The sequence below is a fragment of the Carcharodon carcharias genome, chromosome 1, assembly GCF_017639515.1.
Source record: "Carcharodon carcharias isolate sCarCar2 chromosome 1, sCarCar2.pri, whole genome shotgun sequence".
Taxonomy (NCBI): Eukaryota; Metazoa; Chordata; class Chondrichthyes; order Lamniformes; family Lamnidae; genus Carcharodon; species Carcharodon carcharias.
In genome coordinates, this window is record NC_054467.1 from 206,845,822 (window position 1) to 206,860,802 (window position 14,981).

The 14,981-nt window shown below is 41.0% G+C and overlaps 1 protein-coding gene across 2 annotated transcripts in view; it reads right to left on the reverse strand.

Annotated features, from left to right (window-relative positions):
* Window positions 1–14,981, reverse strand: part of fam219aa (family with sequence similarity 219 member Aa) — an 80,028-nt gene that overhangs the window by 44,720 nt on the left and 20,327 nt on the right. The gene's annotated exons all lie outside the window — the stretch shown is intronic.

Here is a 14,981-nt window from a genome sequence, read left to right on the forward strand (position 1 = left end):
GAATCTATTAATTCAAAGAATAGAGAGGGCTGTAGTAAAAGCCAAGTTGTTTTAATGGGAATGTTTAATTTCTCAAAAAGATTGAGAACAGCAGTGTACCTCAAGTTGGGAAAGTAGTGAATTAATGGTGTACATTCAAAGTACTTTTCTGGAACAATATGTTCTAGAAATAACAAGGCTATATTAGACTTAGCGTTGAGTCAGATTTAGTTGTTAATCTCTTATTGGTAGCATTTATCTAAAACTGATCATAAAATGATCAAATCGATACTAGAATTGAAAAGGAGAAACCTTAATATAGTTCAAGATTCTAGATTTTTGGAAAGCTAACTTTAATGGGATGAGACAAAGATGGATCACAGCAAACTGGTCAAAACTCATTGGGTAAAACTACAAATGAACAGTGTACAAAAAAAAAACAATTGTTGAATACATATAGACCCCTAAAGGGGGAAGACACCTGTTTGCCAAATAGAACAAATTGAGGTTAGAGATAACATAAAACGAAGCAAATGCATAAAAGTCCAAAGAATAGTGTAAAGCCAAGAAGACTTGGAGAGGTATAAAGAGCACCAAGGAAGACAAAAATGTAGGAGCTGCAGAAAGGAACATAAAAAGAAACTTGCAATGGATATTAAGATTAAGACAGAAGAATAGTAGGAAAAAAAGGTAGTCAAGGGTAATATGAGCCCTTTAAAAACAGATGCTGGTAATGTTGCAATTTTTTAAGCTTTATTCTTTGATGGGATGTGGGCATTGCTGGCAAGGCCAACATTTGTTGCCCATCCCTAATTGCCCTTGAACAGAGTGGCTTCTTAGACCATTTCAGCGGATAGTTGAAAGTCAACCACATTGCTGTGGATCTGGAGTCGCACGTAGGCCAGGCTTCCTTCCCTGAAGGCCAATAGTGAATCAGATGAGTTTTTACAACAAATCCATGGTAGTTATCGTGGTCACCATTACTGAGACTAGCTTTATATTTCAGGTTTTTATTAATCGACTTTAAATTCTGCCATGGTGAGATTTGAGCCATTGTCCCCACATCATTAGCCTGGGCCTCTGAATTACTAGTCCAGTGACATTATTACTATGTTACCATCTCTATCTTAACTTGCTTTACAATTGATGGCTGTGTCTCCAGTTGTCAAGGTCCAAGCTCCGGAATTTTTTCCTTAAAACACTTAGCCTTTCTCTCTCTCACCCTTTTCTCCTTTGGGCACTAAAATCTACCTCGTTGACAAAGCCTTTTGTTCATCTGTCCAAATATTTCCGTAAGCGGCTTGGTGTCAAATTTTGTTTTATAATGCTTCTATGAAGCGCCTTGGGAAATTTTACATGAAAATTATTAAATAAATACAAGTGGTTGTTGCTGCTGTTGTTAAAGAACTGGAACTCTCAAAATGTGCCTGACAGCCATGGCTCAGTTAGTAATCCTCTTGCCTTGGAGAAGGTTGTGGGTCGAAAACCCAGTCCTGGAATTTGGGCACAAAAATCTAGGCTGACACTCCACTGCAGTGCTGAGGGATTGCTGAAGTGTGGGAGGTGCAGTCTTTTGGATGCCCTCTCAGATGGACACAAGATCCCACGGCTCTATTCCAAAACACTGACACCTGCCATCGACCAAAAAGGTGTCAGGAATGGTTACGCATGCGCACTCGGACCGCACTGCAGACGCATGCACATATGGAACTTAGCCTAATGCCTTTCCATTTGGCGGCAGGAGCACCAGAGGCATGCATGCAACTGTGGAGCATCAAATCCCACTTCAGTTTTTCGCTTTGTTATTAGTGATAAGCTTGCTGAGTTTGAATGCACCACAGATTTACAAAACGGAAATAGTGATTGCAGGTTTAAATAACAGCCTCTGAAGCATGTTGGAAAGGCTTTGTGGAGGCAATTCCCAGCAAGCTCTGGTAATTTGGTAATTAATGGGGTTCTTAAGCCCAGTTATGGTCTCAAACCCTACACTGGATAATGATTTTTAAATATTTAATATTGTTAAATTTAATATCGCTAGTTACTTATTTATTGAAGAATACATTTGTAGAAAATGAAATAAATCCTTTTGAAGTCAGCATTCCAGAAGTTCTATAAAAAAAGTTATGTATTTCTGATGAGGATTTTAATAATGACTTACAAATAAACATAATATTTTGAGGAACATTCATGCCACACAAGTGTCAGGTAATGACCATCTCCAACAAGAGAGAATCCAACGTCGTCCCTTTATATTCAATGGCATTACCATCACTGAATCCCCCACTATCAACTTCACTGGGGCGACCATTGACCAGAAACTGAGCTGGACTAGCCATATAAATACTGTGGCTACAAGAGCAGGTCAGAGGCTAGGAATGCTGCAGCGAGTAACTTACCTCCTGACTCACTAAAACCTGTCCACCATCTACAAGGCACAAGTCGGGAGTGTGATGGAATACTCTCCACTTGCCTGGATGAGTGCAGCTCCCACAACATTCAAGAAGCTTGACACCATCCAGGACAAAGCAGTCCACTTGATTGGCGCCACATCCACAAACATTCACTCCCTCCACCACAGATGCACAGTAGCAGCAGTGTGTACCATCTACAAGATGCACTGCAAGAATTCATCAAGGCTCCTTCGACAGCACCTTCCAAACCCACAATCACCATCATCAAGAAGGACAAGGGCAGGAGACAGACAGGAACATCACCACCTGGAAGTTCCCCTCCAAGTGACTCACCATCCTGACTTGGAAATATATCACCGTTCCTTCACTGTTGCTGGGTCAAAATCCTGGAACTCCCTTCCTAACAGCACTGTGGGTGTACCTACACCTCATGGACTGCAGCGGTTCAAGGTGGTAGCTCACCACCACCACCACCTTCTCAAGGGCACTTAGGGATGGGCAATAAATGCTGGCCCAGCCAGCGAAGCCCACAGCCCATGAATGGATAAAAAAAAGTCAATCTTAGCATAATTATATTTTAATTTACTCCTTAATGCATCTCAAAATTTAATTGAGGAACCTAGTTGCAAATGATAATGTCACAGGCTGAAGCAATACAACTGACACATCTATCCAATTGCATGAAGTGCTACCCCTGTTGTTGCAACACAAATAAATGCAGCCATTCCAAAGAACAAGGGAGTTATTCCAGTTTCCTGGCCAATCTTTATCCCTCAATCTACAGGTCTGCTATGAAAGAGACTGAAGTAATTCTAGGTTGTAAGCGGATTCATTTTTTCTTCATCTGTATCTACTCCTTGAATCTGTGAGATTTTCTTAAAATTTTCGTTATTGGGATGTGGCATCACTGGCTAGGCCAGCATTTATTGCCCATTCCTAATTGCTCTTGAGAAGATAATGAGCTGCCTGCTTGAACTGCTGCAGTCCAAGTAATGCAGGGACACCCACAGTGTTGTTAGGAAGAGAGTTCCAGGATTTTGACCTAGCAACAGTGAAGGAACAGCGATATTAGAGGGGAACTTGCAGGCGGCGGTGTTTCCATGCATCTGCTGCCCTTGTCTTTCTGGATGGTAAAAGTCACATATTTGGAACTTGATGTTGAAGGAGCTTTGGCGAATTGCTGCAGTGCATCTTATAGGTGGTAGACACTGCTACCTCCATGCAGCTGTGGCGGAGGGAATGAATGTTTGTGATGGATGGTGTGTCAATCAAGCGGACTGTTTTGTCCTGATGGTGTTGTGTTTCGAGTGTTGTTGGAGCTGCATTCATCCAGGCAAGTGGAGAATATTGTATCATACTCCTGATTTGTGTCTGACTTGAACAGAGTCTGGGGGAATCAGGTAGAGAGTTACTTTCCACAGAATTCCCAACCTCTGACCTGCTCTTGTAGCCACAGTATTTATATTGCTGGTCCAGTTTAGCTCCTGGTCAATGGTAACCTCCAGGATGTTGATAGCAGGGGATTCAGCCATGGTAATGCCATTGAATGTCAAGCAGAGATGGTGAGAATTTCATTTGTTGGAGATGGTCATTGCCTGGCACTTTTGTGGCATATATGTTACTTGCCACTTAGCAGCCCAAGTCTGAATTTTGTCCAAGTTTTGCTGCATATGGACACAGACTGCTTCAGTATCTGAGGAGCAGCAAATTATGCTGAACATCTGCAAACATCCCTACTTCTGGCCTTGTAATGGAGGAAAGGTCATTGATGAAGCAGCTGAAGATGATTGGGCCAGGACTCTACCCTGAGGAACTCCTGCAGTGATGTCCTGGCTCCAAGTGATAGTGTGCATGATGTTGTGTTTAAGCCTCTCGGGCAATGTTTGCTAATAAATAATCTTTATTTTTAAATTTACAAGAGCTTGCTGCTGAAATCACTTAAATTTGGACAAACCACTCCAAGAGCAAAAAAGAACACACTAACCTCATACATTAAAAACACTTTGACCAGGGACAACAATAAAACACAAAACTCTGTCCATGACACTATACTGAAATGTCAACATTTGTCCTTATTTGTTTATAGATGCTTGAGACGCATTTAAAAACAGGATGGGAAAGGTAAAATGATCAAATAACTAGATTGTAAGTTTAAAACAAATGCTTGTCCATAATTTAGCTGATTCTTCAACACATTCTTCTCTTGATACATTATGAGATAATTTATTTGAATTTTGTTCTCCCCACACTCAAGGAATCTAGGCGAGTGAAAGGTTCGAACACAAGACTTTTTCCTTTAAGATGGACAATATTTTCGTACATAACAGGCGGAGTATTTTTTTAAAAATACCTTGGTAACAAAGTGGTAATTGGAGTTAAAATTGCTGGCTTCTTTCTCATACATCCCTGAGATGTGGCTTCATAGGAACATGTCAGTATATCCACCATTTTCTGTTTTTGTTTAAAAAAAACATCAACACCATCATTCTTTTAAGATATTGGTTTTGCTTTGGACACTGCAGTCCAGCCATGAATCAGAGGAAGGTGGTTAGGAAAAAGCTAGAATGCAACAACAGTAGAAAGACATTAGGACTTACAGGAATATTTAATTATTTCAGCATTCACACAGGAATACCAAAATGCTTCAGTACATTAGATTGCCAAGATAATCCAAAAAAAAATCCTGTTCCCTGACTTCCTCAAGCTACTTTTGATAACTGAATGCACTAATATTCTTTCAGCTAAGAAACAAGGTTGCTACTTTGGAACAAAGTTTCTTTGGCAGCAGCATAATTTTATAAAAACACGGCAACCTTAAATCAGGTAGAATGCATATCAGGAGAGCAATGACTTTGCAATACTGTACTGGATTCATGAATATGTAATTCTCCAATGCAGTACAGTAAGAGATATAATAGTTGCCATTGGTTACTTGAACATGGAACCTTTGATAAAGCCCGATTGTTAAACAATCATGATTTTTACCTAAATAGATAAGATTATTATGCAAAATTATTTTAAAGCAAATTTACAAAGCAAAGGCTAAATAGTTGGCAATTGGTCTTCTCTTGTGCAATTCCATTATTACAACTTGTTATTCTATTGGTTCATTTACAACTAGGCTATTGTGATTTAATCTCAGGCTACAAATCAATTCTGGTCACTTCCCATCGTGTGTTCTGTGTTCAATCTGAGTCTGTTGTCTCTGATCCTGCTTACCTTGTCCAACATTTAACAGAAAGTAAACTGACTGAAAAGGGTCAATTTCAACATAATCATACCTCTTAATAACAGACATCCACTTGAAAAAAATAATGATCTTCCGTAATAATGTTTATTACTGTATTGTAATTATAGAACTCTTTAGGGTTTAAGAGTTTCTCTGCAGATTACTGATTCAGAAAACTAGTTGCAATTTAAAGCTAGAGATCTACAGGAGATACCACTCCAGCATTACATCCAAGGAGTTCAAGTGATTATCGCTTCTTCTAATTTTCCAAAATTTAAAATTATACAAGTAAAAGCTGAGCCAATTGGCTCCCCACTTTCATTTGAATATTGCTGGCAAAAAAGTAAACAAATATTGTAATTAAAGTGTTTCCCCTGATGTTTGGTTACAGCAGCTACTGGTGTGTTATTGCATCGACTCAAAGAGCATGTTTTTGCATCAGAATCCAAGACATACAAACAATTTAGAACATTGCATCGGGAAAGGACTAAGTAACTGCCCAGCTAACATAAAATATTCTCACTGTATTTCCAAGCAATACTAGCAAATGCTATTATTTTAAAAGTAAATTGGGCAAAAAGTTTTTTTATTTGTCACAGAACTTCTTACAAATGTTATTTAATAGAGTCTGATGTTTCTTCTATATTAGCACAATTCTCCAGAAAACAGAATGTAGGCTCGGAGTGAAGTAAGGCATATCGACCACATGCAATTACAGGAATATCTTTTTTTTTAAAAAAGGCAAAAGCTCAAAAACGTACAAGATTTTGACATGCTCAGAAAAATGTGAGAGCTACTGGTAATTCAAAATAGTTTCGTTTGGACTTATGGTTAAAAAGGCTTTTATTAGAAGCAGGTCATGGGATAGCACGTCACACAATGAAAAATTCACCTATTTTACAGTATGCATTACATTGGAAATCACAATGCATTCTTATATCTCTTTTGAAAGAGGAAAATGCCACAGCGTCAGATTGCCTGCAAATGCTAAAACAAAGACATTAAATTAACACATGGCATAATCTACAGGAGCAATGAAAAACAGCTAGATACATAGATTACGCTACATAAAAATGGAACTCGTCCCTCCTTACAATATATTTCTTACACAGCTTGAAGTTTAGCAAGGCTTTTCAATAAGGCAGTCTTTTGCAGACTTGTGATGTAATACTGTACAAAGTAGAAGGTGGAATACATCAGCCATGATTGCATTGAATGGCAGAGCAGGCTCAAAGTGCCGAATGGCCTACTCTTGCTCCTATTTTCTATGTTTCTATGTTCTTATAGGTGATGTGGTTTCCAGCTGATCACAAGAGCTCAGATTCCCCCATCACAACTAAGGAGCATCTGCACTATGGTTTATAAAATAGGAATGTGAGGTTGCTTCTCACACCTTATGAGGTGTATGTTAAATGTCTTGCGTGCTGATGTCTTGCTCAAACATCTTCCTTTAATGGCTCAACAAAGGAGACATATCTTGCACAACGGAAGATGACTGTAGTTGTTGGAGGCCAATCACCTCAGTCCCAGGACATTGCAGCAGAAGTTCCTCAGGGTAATATCTTAGGCCAACCATCTTCAGCTGCTTCATTAATGACCTTCCCTCCATCATAAGGTCAGATGTGGAGGTGTTTGCTAACGATTGCACAATGTTCAGTACCATCTGCAACTCCTCAGATCCTGAAGCAGTTTGTGCCAACATGAAGAGCGAGCAGGAACATTCAGGCTTGGGCTGATAGGTGGTGAGTAAAATTTGTGCCACACAAGTGCTGGGCAATGACCATCTCCAACAAGAAAGAATCTAACCATCTCCCCTTGACATTTAACAGCGGTAGCATTTCTGAATCCCCCACTATCAACATCCTGGGGATGACCACTGACCACAAATTAACCTGGACCAGCCATATAAATACTGTGGCTACAAGAGCAAGACAGAGGCTGGGAACTAAGGTAAGTAACTCACCTCCTGACTCCGCAAAGTCCAGTCCACCATCATACAAGGTACAAGTCAGGTGTGTGATGGAATACACTCTACTTTCCTGGATGAGTGCGGCTTCAGCAATACTCAAGAATCTCAACACCATCCTGACTTAGCCTCTTGTTAGGCACCCTACCCACCAGTTTAAACATACAGTCCATGCATCACTGACGCACAGTGGCAGCAGTGTGCATCATCTACAAGATGCACTGCAGCAACTCACCAAGGCTCCTTCACCAGCACCTTCCAAATTCACGACCTCTAACATCTGGAAGGACAAAAGCAGCAACGGCATGCTCCCCTCCAAGCTGCACATGATTTTGACTTGGAACTGTATCGACATTCCTTCACTGTTGTGGGATCAAAATCCTGGAAGCCTCTTCCTAAAGCATAGAACCATACGGATTGCAGTGCTTTAAGAAGGTGGCTCACCACCACCTTCAGGGGAAATTAGGGATGTGCAACAATTGCTGGGCTTGTCAGTGACATCCACATCCCATGAAAGAATATTAAAAAAAAAGTGAATTTGCTTTTTCACAGTCTGTCAATTTACAAATGTTATAATATTCATTTAGATTAGAGTCACCGGTCCACAGCATAGAAGGCGGCCCTTCGGCCCATCGAGTCAGCACCGGTCAAACAAGTATCTAACTACTCTAATCCCATTTTCCAGCACTAGGCTCATAGCCTTGTATGCCATGGCATCGCAAGTGCACATCCAAATACTTCTTCAATGTTATGAGGGTTTCTGCCTCTACCACCCTTTTAGGCAGTGAGTTCTAGATTCCCACCATCCTCTGGGTGAAAAAATTCTCTCTGATATCCCGTCTAAACCTCTTGCCCCTTACCTTAAATCTATGCCCCCTGGTTATTGATCCTCCACCAAGGGGAAATGTTCCTCCCTGTCTACCCTATCTATGCCACTCATAATTTTATACACCTCAATCGTGTCCCCCCTCAATCTCCTCTGCTCCAGGGAAAATAACCCCAGTCTACCCAATCTCTCCTCATAACTAAAACTCTCTAGCCCAGGCAACATCCTGGTAAACCTCCTCTGCACTCTCTGGTGCAATCACATCCTTTCTATAATGCGGATTCCAGAACTGCACACAGCACTCTAGCTGTGACCTAACCAGTGTTTTATACAGTTCCAGCATAACCTCCCTGCTCTTATATTTTATGCCTCGGCTAATAAAGGCAAGTATCCCATATGCCTTCTTAACCACCTTATCTAGGTCCAACTACCTTAAGGAACCGGTGGACCTGCACACCAAAGTCCCTCTGATCCTCAGTACATACCAGGGTCCTACCATTCATTGTGTATTCCCATGCCTTGTTTATCCTGCCTAAATGCATCACCTCACACTAATCTGGATTAAATTCCATTTGCCACTGATTAGTCCATCTCACTAGCCCGTCTATATCCTCTTGTAATCTAAGGCTATCCTCACTATTTGCCACCCCACCAATTTTCGTGTCATCTGTGAACTTACTGTTCAACACTCCTACATTTGAGTCTAAATAGTTTATATATACCACAAACAGCAAGGGACCCAAACTGATCCCTGTGGAACCCACTGGACACAGGCATCCAGTCATAAAAACACCCCTCAACCATCACCCTCTGTTTCCTGCCACTCAGCCAATTCAGGATCCAATTTGCCAAATTGCCATGGATCCTATGGGCTTTTACCTTTGTTTTCAGTCTCCCATGCGGGACCTTATCAAAAGCCTTGCTGAAATCCAAGTAGGCTATTGTCAAATGCATTGCCCTCATCTACACACCTGGTCACCTTTTTGAAAAATTCAATCAAATTGGTCAGACATGACCTCCCTTTAACAAAACCATGCTGACTGTCCTTCATTAATCCCTGTCTCTCCAAGTGTAACTGTATCAACCACTTTGATTTAACTTCTGAACAAAGGCTTGAAACAAAGAGAACCTATCCATGACCAGTATTGCTTATTGAATACAAAAATAAAAATACCTGGAAAAACTCAGCAGGTCTGACAGCATCTGTGGAGAGGAACACAGTTAACGTTTCGAGTCCTTATGACTCTTCAACAGATTCTGTCAGATCTGCTGAGTTTTTCCAGGTATTTTTATTTTTGTTTTGGATTTCCAGCATCCACAGTTATTTGCTTATTGAATATGTGGATAGATCTGGCTGATTACAGGAACAATACGCTTTCTTAAAATTCATGACAAACATGGAGAATATTTATTGTGCGCCCAGTGTGCCAAAACTTGATAGTTTTGCTGAATTATTACAATTTATTAATAAATACTTATTTTTATAAAATGCATGCTTTCATCTTTGTAATAGTAGTTTTATCCCATGTGTTCCAGAGCAATGATATAGAAATAAAATTACACAGAATACTGGCATTTTTAGGTCACAGTGAAATAATGGCATCATTATGTAATTTGTTTTTTTTCCCTCCCAGTTTATAAAACAAAATAGAAAACACAACTGTAAATGGCACCAGATTGTATAGTGGAATGGCAAATTGTCCTCACAGTTTCAAGAGTTTGGTCTAAATACAACCCATGCCCATGTGGTGAATACTTTTGAAGAGCATGATGGCCCCTTTACCACTGGTACCTTAGATGCATCTGTGAATGGAATTGGCCACGGTCAAATTGAAGATTATAAATTCAGACTGATATTAAGTTTACTGGATTCACAAAGGGGGCCAGGAAGAAATTTCACAGAGCTTCATTTTCTCAAGTATTACCTGTTGTTAGTCACTGCCCTCAAATTTTAATGAAGTCGATTTCAAAAATAGCATATATTTTGTTGTTTGTGGAGGGAGCGAACACAACAGGTTAAGGAGGCTTTGTGTTTCATATTTTCTCACTTTCTTATAAAAGGTTTCACCATCAGCGGCAAACATTCCAAGCCAAATAGGATTTGAGTAGTTTCAATGTAATTTCTGAAAGTTAAAAGCCCATAAAATACTATCCATATTTTGGTGCTATCCAGGCAGCTAATGCCATGTCACATGCACACTTTATGCATCTCTGTAGCTACGCTAACCTTACACAATGCAGTTCCAATGGGTTCTTTAGTAAAGTAGGATCCACTTCCTCATAAGCAATAACGGCACCTTAGGGTGCAAACATACAGCGCGATTGTAACTCAAGTGTGACAAAAAAGGCTGCCATTCTACAATTCTTTACCAGCATAAACTGCTGTGTTTGGAATCTGAAGCTTATTCTCACAGCTGAGCACTCTGCCTTAATTGTCTCGTCTAATATTTGAAATGCAGCTCATTAAAGCAACAGCTCCTATGTGACTAACTTTCCCCAATTATGGAGAGTTGGATTGTTGAACTACTCTAATGATGCAGCCAAACTCACTTGGACCAATTAGTCAGTGTTTCATTCAAGCACTCGTCCTGTTTCAGTGGAGTCAGTGCCTTTAACTAGCAGTTAAAGTCACAAGGGACTCATGTCAGAATAAATTGCAGTATATTGTATGAGCAATTCACTCTGCCAGTGCTCAGTTGGATTTACTTTGAGAGATTCCTTGATTTGGGTAAAAGTACAATGACTTAAAGTCAACTGTTATCAGACTGTTTGGGCAAACTGCTTGGATTTCGGTGGCTGGATGATTAACTTCATCCTTCTAGATGAAAAGTCCCTGGGCCCACAAATCCAAATGGGCTTTAAGCCCACTTAATGATCCGTTCTATGTCTTGGGAGTAAAGCTCAAGTTTTCGGTGATTGATTGTTTTCTTTACTTGCCTGAGTTGCTAGCAGTTTGTTCATATTTGTGCACAGAATATAGATTGTGATAGCATTGTGTTGTGATGCTAAATTGCCAACCTAGAGCTTCAGAGTTCAAATCCCACCATGTAAAACTGAATTCAATAAATCCAATGGCTCGCTGGGTGGCAAGAGCAAAACAATTGGCTATAATCAGCCACCATAAAAACCAACCGATTCACTTATGTCCTTCAGGTAAAAGAATTTACTAACCCCAGGTAATCCAACCTATATACATGATTCCAGTGCCTCATTAGTGTACTCTGAAGTGACTAAGCAAATCACTCAATTGAAAAAAACAAATCAGCTAAGGGGAAATGTGACCTTATCATGATCACCACAGCTAGAAAACAAATAAAAAAAAACAATCTTTAATCTATTTTCCACACAGTTAAATGCTCTCATAATACAAAATACAAGGCCACTTCAGTTGGATAGTCAAGAGTCACCTATGTAGGTCTTGGTATCCTGAAATACGGCAGTGCTCTCAGACTTGGCACCCCTTCCCAAAACTGAATAAAATTCCATGTAAAACAGACTGCACACGTTATGACATTTCAGGTAGTTTTGGGGCATAATATAGTTTCAGGCTAGAGGTACTTGTTATAGTTATTTGAGTTTCCAGTTTGTATAATCTGAATACTTGATTAGTTCACAGATATTTGTTATTCTGCATTTATAGATGTGCTTAAGGCAAAGGCAGTCAGTCTCACCTCACCTCTGGAGTTCAGCTCTGTTGTCCATGTTTGAACCAAAACTGTAATGAGGTCAGGAGCTGAGTGGCTCTGGCAAATGCAAACTGAACATCAGTGAGCAGGTTATTTCTGAATAAGTGCTGCTTGAAAGCACTGTTGACGACACTTGCCATCACTTTGCTAATGTTCGAGTAGACTGATGGGGCAGTAATTGGCTGGGCTGGATTTGTCCTGCTTTTTGTGGACAAGGCACACTTGGGCAATTTTCCACATGGCTGGGCAGATGCCAGTGTTATGGTTGTACTGAAACAGCTTGGCTAGGGGCAAGGCAAGTTGTCAGTACTATTGCCTGAATGCTGTCACGGCTCAAAGCCTTTGTAGTATCCAGTGCCTTCAGCCGTCTCTTGATATCACGTGGAGTGAATTGAATTGTCTGAAGACTGGCATCTGTGGTACTGGGGACTTCAGCAGGAGGCTGAGATGGATCATCCCACTCAACTGCTCTGGCTGCAAATGCTTCAGCATTGTCTTGCACTGATGTGCTGGGTTCCCCCATCATGGAGGATGGGGATATTTGAGGGGCCTTGTTCTCCTCCAGTTAGTTGTTTAATTGTCCACTACCATTTACGATTGCATGTGGCAGGTCTGCAGAGCTTAGATCTGATGTATTGGTTGTGGGATCACTTAATTCTGTCGTGTGCTGCTTTTCATACAAGTGGTCCTGTGTTAAAAGTTTCACCAGGTTGACACCTGATTATTAGGTATGCCTGGCGCTGCTCCTGGCATGCCCTCCTGCACTCTTCATTGATCCGGGGTTGATCCCCTGGCTTGGCCGGTAATGGTAGAGTGGGGGATATGCTGGGCCATGAGTTTACAGATTGTGGTTGAGTACAATTCTGCTGCTGCTGATGGCCCACAGTGCCTCATGGATGCCCAGTCTTGAGTTGCTAGATCTGTTCAAAATCTATCCCATTTAGCACGGTGGTCATGCCACACAACACAATGGACTTTATCCTCAATGTGAAGACAGGACTTTGTCTCCACAAGGACTGTGTGATGGTCACTCCTACCAACACTGAATGGCCATTTATCTGCTGCAAAATTGCTTCATCTACAAGTTCACTTCTGGGAACCCAATTCTAATAATCATCTTTTTTTATTTTAAGAGGACTACCACTCCTGCAAGGAATTCACCCCATATAAGTATCATTATAGTATCTACAGCCTCTGTTGTAGATATGTCTGCATTCTGCCAACAGATTGTAACAGGGAAATCAGATGATATTTAAAAGCTAGAGAGAAATGCAGATCTTTATCAGGACTAAAGGCGGTATTGTGCTCTGCAGATGTTTATTTCCCTATTATTCCTAGCTCCTGTTACATGCCCTTCCCAAACTGAGAATTCAAGTACTGTACTTACCCTTCTTTGCCCATCAAGTCCGGGAGTGGGACTCGAACCCAGGACTTCTGGTTCAGAGGTAGGGATGCTATCCACTGTGCCACAACACCACATCACACTATACTACTCATTACTACATTGTTAAATGAAGTATACTATTTAAATATACCAGTATACTTGGGAAAGAAGAAAAAAGAGCAGCAAGCAACAAGTCAAAAAGCAGTTTCAAAACTGATGCTTAGTGAATATTTTTAGATTTATATATTTTATAAATATATACCTGAGGTCGTGTCAGGAAGGTGGGGGGTGGTGTCCCAAGGTTGGGCGGTGTGGGAGTAGTCCTGAGTTTGGGTCAGGTTGGGGGGGGGGGGGGGGGGGTGCCCTGAGGTCGGGTTGGGGGCATAATCCGGAGGTCAGGTGGAAGTGGGGGGGGGTGGGGGGGGGAGGATCTGCAGGTCAAGTGGGTGTCTGAGATTTGGGCAGGGGGCCAAGGTTGAAGGGGGGTCCTAGGTTGGTTGGCCGGAGGGTGGGACAAGGCTTCAATTCTTCTAACCTTTTCTGGATAACTACTGGTATAACCCTGTAACCTTGGCAGAACCATTAAAGTTTCCGAGTTAAATCGCATTTTTGGGTGGTTCCCAGTGCAGCACAATTGTCCAGAGGAAGTGTGCACTTCTGGGCAATTGCCATGCAAACTCTTGCCTGAGAACTTGCCAGAGCGATCCCCCATCACATCTTTGAGGTATCCTCTCCAAATCCGACGCTGGGGAGAGGGGAAGTTACACACCATTATTTTCCATGTTATGCGATCCACCTTTATCAACCAGTTCTATATGGTTTTGAAGACTAAATACAGCATCACACTAGGTACAGCCTTTACACATGCTGCCGTTCAACGCTTGAGTTTTCCATTCCTCCCTGCTCTAATAAATATTGCACTCAAATGGGCCAAATGTTTTGTCATTATAAAATGATAACAGTAGGAAAATCTACAGTGTAATTTATAAAACTGAATTTAATTCAAATATTATCAAAATTCAGAGATCAATCTAACCAGTTAAGCAGGAGGCACGTGCTCAATTGCTTGGAATGTCAGAAGTTTGTATCAACTCCCGTCATGTCAGAAAAACCATTGTCAATATGTTTCGAGAAAAAAAACAAAAAAAATGCGGATGCTGGAAATCCAAAACAAAAACAGAAATACCTGGAAAAACTCAGCAGGTCTGGCAGCATCGGCAGAGAAGAAAAGAGTTGTCGTTTCAAGTCCTCACGACCCTTCCACAGAACTGAGTGAATATTAGGAGAGGGGTGAAATATAAGCTGGTTTAAGGTGAGGCGGGGGGGTGGGGGTAGTTTTCACCCCTCTCCTAATATTCACTCAGTTCTGTTGAAGGGTCTTGAGGACTCAAAACGTCAACACTTTTCTTCTCCGCCGATGCTGCCAGACATGCTGAGTTTTTCCAGGTAATTCTGTTTTTGTGTTGTCAATAATGTTTCGTTGGGCAAGAGAATCCTGAC